General features: G+C 41.3%; 1 long non-coding RNA gene across 1 annotated transcript; it reads left to right on the top strand.

Annotated features, from left to right (window-relative positions):
* The first annotated feature begins 413 nt into the window (after positions 1 to 413).
* On the top strand, positions 414 to 6953 carry LOC104279824. Its single transcript, XR_717873.1, has 5 exons — positions 414 to 548; positions 3815 to 3867; positions 4484 to 4567; positions 4817 to 4909; positions 6383 to 6953. It is a non-coding gene; the product is annotated as an uncharacterized LOC104279824 (long non-coding RNA).
* Positions 6954 to 10316: the final 3363 nt, after the last annotated feature.

Here is a 10316-nt window from a genome sequence, read left to right as displayed (position 1 = left end):
TTGTCTTCGTGCTGCAACTCATCCCCCAACCCCCCCCACGCCCCCCAAAAGTGTTCTGGAAATGATGTTCTTGAACGTACTTTTGGCTCTCGTTAGATATGGATAACGGGAAAGATGAGAAAAGTAGGACGCTGTGTGCGACTTCGGAAGAAGAGCTGAAAGTCCGAGGTAGGCATTGCTGAGCGGTGTCGGGGCTGTGGTGGTGTGGGTGTTCTTCTTTACGCCGGTTACCATGTTTGACCCCAATGTTGAGCATCGTCATTTGCTCATTATAATAGACTGTGGTACACTGGAAAAGGGGGAAAAAAAACCCTCAGAATAGAGGTTCATTGTGTTTAAATTATGTGAAAAGTCGTTTTTGTAGAGCACAGTTATTACGCAGGCTTGTCACTGTTGCTTTGTGTTGTCCTAAGGAAAAGAAAAAAGGAAACGAAAACGCAGTAGAAGCAGATCATCATCCGTTTCATCCACGTCGTCTTCTAGCACTACATCCACTTCTTCCTCCTCGTCACACTCATCATCAAGGTCATCTTCCTCAAGTAGCAGAGGTAAGCTACCGCCATGCATAAATGCGATGTTTACCAGTTCTGATAGCACCCTTGGAAACATTTAAAGCTTGTTTTAAATGTGGCTAAACCATCACAAAGGGAGTGTGTGGAATACCAGTGCTGCATGTTCGGAATGTTCCTCTCAACCCCTTCCTGTTGCTGTGTTAAGGTGCCTCTTTACACACAGTATGCATGTTCCTGTGTTAATTTAAATAAGTTCAAAATAGAAACTGATGTTGGAAGAAATGTTTCTCTGTAACAGTGTGCTGTATATACTTGAAAGTCTGTGTTTTGAAATTATAACGAATACAGATCTTTTTATACTTCACCCATATGCCTAGACTACAGTTGGGATGTTTGATTTAGTCTTACTTTGGTCTTAACATTTCAAACATTTAACTGTGAGGGCTCCCATGAAGTTTATTAATACCAATGATCACACTGATGGGAACACATATGCATGCGTTGCAGGATTAAGACTTTTCATGCTAAGAGGATTCTTACTTAGAGGACTTGGGGTAGATACTTCCTGGGAGTAAGTGCAGATCTTTTCTATGAGTATAACCTGTGACCTGGAGGGGAATGTATTGCTGATTATATCAAGAATACATTGGTTTGATATTCTGTATTAAAATATTTGGTGTTGCTGCAGATAATGTGACCAAATTGCCATTTTTTAATAAAATGTGTCAGGCTTAACACTGAGGTGTATTTTATCTTTTTTTACTACTATTGGGAAGAACTCGAGTATAAACTAGAGTTCTCCTGATGAAAAGTCTTAACATCAGAGTGGGCTGAAACTTCACCATCTGGTAGAGGACTTTGTATTTGTGTGTGACTGTATATTCCACAGTTTAACAGAGAATGTTGTGCTTCTCTTGAAGCAGATTTACATCTGTATGGAAATATTACTTGTTCTTACACTACAGTGGCCTGATTCAATGTATGACATAAATATATTCTGAAAATATTCAAATCTCTTAACTTGTACCTTTGATTGTGCAAGGGTCTTCCTTTCATCTTGAATGAATTTTATCCCATGCACTACATTCTAAAACTTCTAAAAAGGAATTAAAATGTCATGTCAGACACTGACTGTGTGAGGATTCCTGCCATACTCTCTGGTTGTCTTTGGAGGGAAAAGAATATATGTCAAGAAATATATCTCAGAGGAAAAAGTTATTGTGAATGAAGCATAAGTTGTTAGTCTGTATGCTCAGAGATTCGCTGAAACTTTAGGGCTAAAAATTCCCAAAGTTTTCCCATTCACAGCAGGAAGCAGATGATCTAGCAAAAATGTCCTACAAGGGCGTGTTTAAACAACTCTATTTACTCAGTCTAGAGAAGAAAAAATGTGAGCTGAGATGGATATATAGGTGTAGGTAGTTGGTGCTATGGAGAGGGAGTGGAAAAATCATTCTGTGGCTTCCAGAGCAAAGAATAATGACCTTAAATTGCAACAGGAGGGATTTGAATTAGCTGTGGAAGAAACACATCCTAAGAGCAGAACAGTGAAAGAGCTTGCCTAACCTGCAGCTGAAGACCCTGAATGAGGAAGTCAGCCCCATTCTTGTGTGTCAAGTATAGCAGGAGTGGAGTAACATTCCTTGGGATGGTGTATTGGGTTTGCCTGGTCGGATTTCAGCAGCAGGGGGCTGTAGGGGTGGCTTCTGCAAGAAGCTGCTAGAAGTTTCCCCTAAGTCTGATAGAGCCAATGCCGACCATTGCTGCTGGCCGGGGCTAAGCCTATCAGTAAAACAATAGGAGAGGAATGCCTCTGTGAAAACATATTTAAGAAACAGGGAAAAAGGACTGTGCCACACAATAGCTGACAGAGAGATGGAGGAATAAGAATATGTGAAGACACTAAGGTCAGTGAAGAAGGAGAGAGGAGGATGTGCTCCAGGCGCTGGAGCAGAGAGTCCCCCGGGCCGTGGTGAAGACCGTGGTGAGGCAGGCTGTCCCCCTGCAGCCCATGGGTGTGACAGGGTGTAGATGTTCACCTGCAGCCCATGGAGGACCCCAGGCTAGATGGAGTGGATACCTGAAGGAGGCTGTGACCCCGTGGGAAGCCCATGCTGGAGCAGGCTGGCTGGCAGGACTTCTGTGACACTGTGGGGGACTCGCACTGGAGTAGTTTCCCCCTGAAGGACTGCACCCCATGGAGAGACTCACATTGGGGAAGTTTGTGAAGAACTGTCTCTTGTGAGAGGACTCACATTGGAGAAAGTGTGTGAAGACCCCCTGGACCCCACAGTGGCCCAGAGGAAGAGTGAGGAGTCCTCCCCTGGATGAAGAAGAAGCAATGAAAACAACATTGGATGAACTGACCACAGCCCCATTCACTGTCCCCCAGCATTGCTTAGAGGGAGGAGGTGGATAAACTGGGATTGATGTTAAGCCTGGGAAGAAGGGAGGGATGGGGGGAAGGTATTTGGGGTTTTTTTTAAGATCTGTGTTATTTCTCATTACTCTTCTCTGATTTGTTCTTTAGTAAATTTAACTAATTTCCCCCATATCGAGCCTGTTTTGCCTGGGACAGTAGATGCAAGTGATCTCCCTGTCCTCATCTCAAACCATGGGCCCTTTGTTATATTTTCTCCCCCTGTCTAGCAGAGAAGGGGCGAGGGGTGAGAGAGTGGCTGTGTGAGCACCTGGCTGCTGGCCAGGGTCAAACCTCTACAGGTAGCAAAATGGATATTTCTTCTGGCATTTTTTTATCTCTTTCTCTTATTTAGAGAGTGCAGCTGTCACTCTGGCTGTTAGACACTGAGCAGTGGCTGGGAAAACCAAGAGGACAGTGGGGAAAACTGGCTTCTGCTCTCTTGAGCTATTTGCCATACTAACCTTCAGCAACCTTGCTGGTAACATAGGTTGTATGGAGAAATAAAGCTCACTTGAATGCAGAAAGGACATCCTTTGCTGTGGAAAGAGAGATATGAGGATATAGAAACTGGGAATGCAGCTTGTTCCATATTGCTGGGAAGAGGGAAGTATTGTCTCTATTAATATAATATATAGGTGTAAGTAATCACTGCGTAAATTGGCTATTTTCAGTTTCCATGTTAGACCAGTAAGTGGCAGTAAGTTGATATGTTGCTTTTCCCAGAGTTAGTCTCAACCAGTGTTGATATATATATATAGCTTAATTAAAGCATTTTTTCCTTATGTTTTACATTTCTATATGCCTTATTCTCTAAAACTAAATGCCTTTTTCTGAATGCTAAACTTAACAGGGTTTGATTTTGTTTTTGTTTTAACTTTAGATTCTCCCAAGTCTAAATCAAAGAAAAAGAAAAAAGAAAAACACAACAAAAAGGTAAACATTTACAAAGACAAAAGAGTAGTTAGACAGAATGTAGTTCTTCATATTTCAATAACCTTAATTGTCATGTAGGACATGCTTCTGTCTGTTGCTATGTAAGTGTGATTCATGCTTTTAGGGTTAGAGTAAGGGAACTGATAGGTTGGCATGTACTTGGCTGTGTGCTAAAGGTCAAATAATTTAAAGGTTCCTCTTGCCATTTGTTGTTGGTCCCGCTAGCATTTAGAGTAGTCTGAAGAAAAGGGAAATGGGGAATATTTGTAATTGTAGAATTTGTAAGAAGAAATTATTTGTAGTCAGTGAGAAAGCAGAAGATTCTGTTGTAATTTTTCTTTTTCACTTTATTAGGACTTCCTGTTCAGTGATTTTTTTATATATTGAGGTTACATAAAAGACAGAATAAAGGATCAGACCATTTTCTTGAGATCTCAGGGGTTGTCAACCCTACTGCATTACTTTTCATATACTTCAGATAGTACCTACTCAGCAGTGGTAAGGGCAGGCAGTAGTGGCTGTCTTGACTAGCTGGAGTATTGACAGCTACTCTTGGATTTCTCTTTTTTGCCTTTGTGAATCTGTAAGCATAAGAGTATATGTCTTATACTTGTAGAAAAGGAAAAAAGAAAACAAAATGAAGAAGAAGAAAGAAAAAAAGAAAAAGAGAGAGAAAACAGGGCCTGTCCAGCTTTCCAAGGTATGCTTGTGTGAGTCTAAAGTGCCATTATATTTCTTGTCTAAACACTTAATCTGTACTGCCATAAAAATGTTTATAATGCTACCAGTTTTGTCATCAGCAAATAGAAACCCGTCTCTATTGGTTTGGACAGTTAGGAAGTATAGAAGATTATTGTTTGTAATTTTATTTAAGATTTGCAACATTACAAAATCAAGCAAAGCTTGTCTTTTTAATGTGTTCATTTTATTATGTGTGATCTCATTTTAGTTCTTCAAAAACAAAAAGAAGAATGAAAACTACAGCATGATAACTGGCAAGAAAATTAAGATGAGAATAAAAAAGTCTAAGAAGGATAAAGAGGTAAGAGTTAATACAGTCTGTATATCCCTAAGGGAATACACTGTAGCTATTAGTATTTTTTCTAACAGTAGCGTTTTATGGAAGAGTAGATCTTACAGTCAGGAGTTATAAATTGAGTGTAGCTTTTAACATGGCTACAATGCCATCTGAGAAATTCATTCTTTTGGCAGGTTTTGTGTTTTGAGTGGGCTTGGAATACTCAGGCATGAGTAGATAAACCGGAGTATGCTTGTGCAGGTTCTTAGAATTTCAGTCCGTAATGTTCAGCTGGTTTGTGGCTTTCTCAATTGATTTAATTTGCACTGGTTTTAATTGTTCTCGTCTTCTTCCAGTCTCTTGTGATCAGTTGTGGTAATTGCTGCTTTACTGAGCTTTCCTGACGCATGCGAGGCTGGCCATTATTTAGAGAGGAATTGAAAGAAGACGATAGTATAGGCACATGTGTTCTTTCAAAGCAGGCAGATGCTTTTGCTGAGACACCCAGGGAAACAGATACCAGGAGCAGCATTTTGTGCTATCGCTATGGGTGTTTGGATTCTGCACTTGAATTAATGTTCCCTCTTTTCATCCGTTTCCACACCTCAGTGATCTGCAGAGGGCTTCTGGTACTAGTCAGTATGTGTTAAAAGTGTTACTTTGCTGAGGTACCCGAAGTGGTGGATTCTGATTCAATAGTAGGAGTTTGTTCTATAGCTACCAAAGCAGACCTGAGCATTCAGAGTTAAATTTGATCAAAAAATGCGTTATCTTCTTCCTGAGGCACTGAAGTTTGTGTTAAATTGTGCTGAATGCTCGCTACCCTTATCCCAGTAACCTGCTTGTTCCAATATTTGATGTCAGATATTTGATGTTGGTCCCTTTTTGATTGGTGGCCATGGTCATGAACATGCTGGATTGAACAACACTCATATTTGAAAATGTTTTACGATTCAATAATTGTTTTATAAATTTTTATTTTAAAAACACTGGAAACAAGTGTTTTGACTGTTTGAGCCGTCTCTTAGGTAAAGAACAGACATAAATTGATGGTTCCCTTTCTGTTATGCTGCAAGCTGCTGCTTATGCATAGGAAAAAAAAGATTATACTTCCCACAGCACAAGACTTGCTGTGTGTACAGTGAAAGTTGCCTCAGACACTAGGGAATTGCATCTGTTCTGCTTGTAAGTTCCTTCCTGAGCAGGCCACAAGCTACATGATGACAACTTGATGGAGCCTTGACAGGGAGCCGCTTAGATAACGTATCATGAAATAGTGACAGTGACAGCTTGTCTCCTGTAGCATCTCTCCCGAGTACCTGGCACCTCGCGCTTCCTCTGGGCACTCACATTTCACTGGTGGCTCGTTGTATCCAGCAGTTTGAATGTGGAGCGTGCTGAGATGTGAAAGCCCCACAGAAAGCAGCAGTGCTCTGCAGTCTTGGCCCACTGAGTACAGGTGTGTTAAACCTCTGCCTCTGCTTTTCTGTTCTACAGAGAGACCGGAACCGTGCAGAACTCCTTGAATTTCTGAACTCTGCCTTATAACGGAAGAGTGCTGACCGAGGACTTGTAAATAAACCAAGCCACCCGTCATCATGCCTAGCAAAATACTAAAAGGAAGCTCAGGGAAAAGGACGCCAAGTTTGACAAGACCAGACTCTCCTGCTGAGATGACAATCAGGATGTCCTTTTTAATAGCAAAACGAAGATTCATATCCTCCTTTTGAGATCCTAAGGTAATAGCCAGGCTGTGGTGTTTTAGAAGAGCCTAAGAGCGTGTCATTGACAATGATAAGAAATGACACGCTGAAATCCAGTAATGTATTTCTATCCTAAATGCATGCAGAATGCACTCTTAATTTCAAATGTCTTCATGTTTCTAGTAGTTTAAGAAAAGCAGAGTATTTGTAAATGTCTGTTTGAAAGATGAGGCATTTCTATATGTATATTTTTTTCAGTAGTGGTTTTACTTGTCCTAAAGAGCAAGTTGAGTTTTGTAAATAGAACGTGCTTTTACATAAATGATTTTTTGACAGTTCATTCACTAATACATTATTTTCTTTCAGAGTGTGAGATATGATCTTTCTCTGGGTGGTTTATTGCTCTCTCTCACTAGAAACTGTAACGGTAAAATACTCTAGAGCAATAGTGGTAGCTGAATGACTTTTAGCCTTAAATAGAAGCAGGAAAGGTCTCCCTGGTTTTGTTTGTTTATCTGGATCAGAGGCAGCTCACAACAGATAGTTTGCTCCTCACGTCCAGCGTTGCACTTCCTAGACCCAAAAACTCTGGAGTTCCAGCCTGCCTTTCTTATCTCGTGAGCCGTTACCAAATCTTTCTGCCAAGACACTCATCATGTACCTTAGTTTTGTGGACAGAGAAAGAGCTGTAGGACTGATGCTGAGGCAGACAGTGACCCTCTGGATACATTGACAATTCACTGTGAGATAAGACAGGTCTGGACATGCAGCCAGACTCCAGCGTAACTTGTGTGTGTGTTGTAGTTTGCTCGGTGTTTGCTCATTTCCTTCCAGAGCCTTGACTTTTGATTACCCAGCCAGGCCCCTGGATACATAACCTCAATATGGGAATTCTGCTTTAATCGCTTGAGGAGCCAGTGCTACTCAAGAAACCACAGTTTAGGAATACCTGAAAAAAGGAGCTGAGGGTAGTTGACTTTGACAAGAATATCAGGTACACGGTGGTCAGAGTGTGGGGAGTCCATTAAAGAGAAAGCAAATGGAAAACTCTTTGTGTCTGTGTCTATCGTGTTGTTTTAACTAGATCTGAAGATTCGTACCCTTGCTGGAGAGATACTTTTAAAACTGTTTTGATGTGTGAAACCTTCTGAGCAAGCTAGAATCCTGTTTTTTCCGTAGTTTGTTTTGGGGTCTTTTTTGTGAAACATTTTGCAATTGTTGCAGCAATGTAACTTTAATTAGAAACTAAAGCCCTGATCCAAGAGCAAGTTCTTACCTCCTTACCAACATAAAACATGAAAATACATAGGTAAGAACTGGAGTTTCCTTGACTTAACCTGGTGATAGGAGCTTGTTTGGAAGCACTGTTCTGAAAGGTCAGTAGGAGAAAAACAAACAAACAAAACCTCTCCTCCTTTTCTTTCATGGGAACCTTTCTTTGATTTATGCTACTTTGATATCTTGTGGCTAGCAATGCCAGAGCATCTTGCCCAGATAAGCAGCATTTTATCTCTGAGCTTCTCTTAACTAAGTTAATCCCAAACACGCTCTTAGAAGAAATTAACATCGTTGCCATTCCTTAGGTTATATTTTATGTAAAGATAGTGTAATTTCCTAAAAAATTTAGGGAGCGAGGGGGAAGTAGAAATTTGGAAGATAGGAAACAAATAGAAATGGGAAATGCAGAGACCACACTTGTAAAGAACTGCATTGCTTGGAAGATTCGGACTGAACTGAGATAATCTGCTTTTTGCTGCCTGTTCAAGGTTGGTCAAGATTGTAAAATCTCCTTCACTGTTCCATGCTAATACAGAAGAGGCAAAGGACCTTTACTTTTTCTTTTTTAAAAAAAGAGTGGTTTTGTTTTGTTTTTTTTATTGCTGTTTCAGGAAAAAGGAATTTTTCCTGTTCAGTTTTGACCTGCTGGATATGCCTTGGTGATGCTTTAAAGTATTTCTGTGCCAGCGTTTACTTCTAGGCTATCAATTCTTTTAGAAAATCAAACTGCTTAAGTTCTGTGGCAGTGATGCAGTTTCATTCTTTCCTGCCCAGTCAGTTCTAAGTGCTGTCTGAAACTTCCCAGCGGTTGCTGCTTTTGTAAGCCTCTTTTCCTCTCCTACCCATCTCCATGTAGAGTTCATATTGCATCCTTCCCTCCACCATCTTTCCCCATAAGCACTGAGATCACGTGTATTTTTGAGGCTGATGTTTGGAGCTGCCCAACACATTTGAGTCTTCCTACTGAACACAGGCCCATACAGCCAGAACAGTTGCCATGTCTCGCTGCCTCAGGAAACAAGTTAATTTTGTTGACCTTTTTGCTAAAGCATAGCTTCTTAGTACTGCTTCTGGTCACTGTTGTGGCAGCGGAACCAAAGGCTGAACCAGATGTAAAGGTTATGACACTAAGGTTAGACATGTAGAGGAATGTGGGGAATGCAGATTGAAGACATTTGCATGAGGGAACAGTGAAGTGGTGTGGGATGTTGACCTGATATGCAAATGTAGCTGATAAGAGAGCCCTGCTACCAGGTCTCAAAGAATTGCACGTTGTGGGAGAAGATGAAGACTGGAACAATAGAACAATAAACGAGGTATGAAGTAGGGATGGAGGGAGACTGTTGCTGTCAGAAGTCACGGTGTGGAGCAGAGGTCAGGTGATAAGGAAGTCTCTGTAGAAGCTTGTCTGTCTGGGCAAGCTGAGATTCTTGCTTAAATGGTGAATAGAAGTCCTTCAGATGTGAAACCTACTTTTGTGTGTGTATGACAGTCTTTCCTCTCACACCTACTTCCTTTGTCCCTTCACCGTTTTCCATTCTGGGAATCATGCAGAACTCAACTGATTCTTTTTTAAAAACAGAAATTCCAGAAACAGAAGTTGCTGGGGTGGAAAGGAGGGGAAGGATATCGTTCTCTGTGCTGCTGCCTCCATGCCCATCCTCCTTGACACTGTTCTTTCTAAGTATTCTATCCCATTTACAAATAGTTGTGCCACAAGCAGCAGAATTGGCAAGACTTGATCCCTTGGGATTTGTGCCTGTTGTTCTTCAAGCCATTGCCCTACCACACTAGTCCTACCTCTCCTGCCTGTGTGTTGCAGTTAGGCAGGCATAAATGCAAAAAGGCTGTAGGGTCTTCATTGGTCCCGTGGTGGAGGGTGCTCATTTGGACCTCCTGGATCTACCAAGTAATTGTCATGAGGCAGGAAATGAACCAGCTATTTCTAAACATCTCTCCACAATTGATACAACTGGTAGTGGTTCCAAAAGCTAACAGGAGGAGATGAAGCACATAAGTTTCTGCTCTTATGCAGGGAAAACAGGCAAAAACCCAAACATGAAAGAATGGTTGCTGCAAGTAATTATGTGATTCAACCGGTTCTCATGGGTGATGCAGTTCTTTGTTACTCTTGTTTCCGTTAGGATTTGCCTGAACTTGATTCCTTTGCCCGTGCAAAAATGTACAAGAGATCAAAATGAGAAAATACTTCTAAATACTGCTTTGTCTTGGAATTATTTGCCTCCATTGAGGCAGATGCTTCAACTGAGCAGGGCCTGCAGTTTTGATACTTGCGCAGCGTTCAGTATGGTTAAACTTAGGCGAGTTGTGCTGTTTTGATGTGTTTGGGTGTTTCATGCTGCAGGAATGTGTGAGCTTCCCAGTCATCCTCTGCAGCGGGTGAGCTCTGTATGCAGGGGAAAGCAGAGGTCAGAGAGGCTGAGGTAACT

The sequence above is a fragment of the Apaloderma vittatum genome, unplaced genomic scaffold (assembly GCF_000703405.1).
Source record: "Apaloderma vittatum isolate BGI_N311 unplaced genomic scaffold, ASM70340v1 scaffold17669, whole genome shotgun sequence".
Lineage (NCBI taxonomy): Eukaryota > Metazoa > Chordata > Aves > Trogoniformes > Trogonidae > Apaloderma > Apaloderma vittatum.
This window is presented reverse-complemented; position numbering and strand designations above follow the sequence as displayed.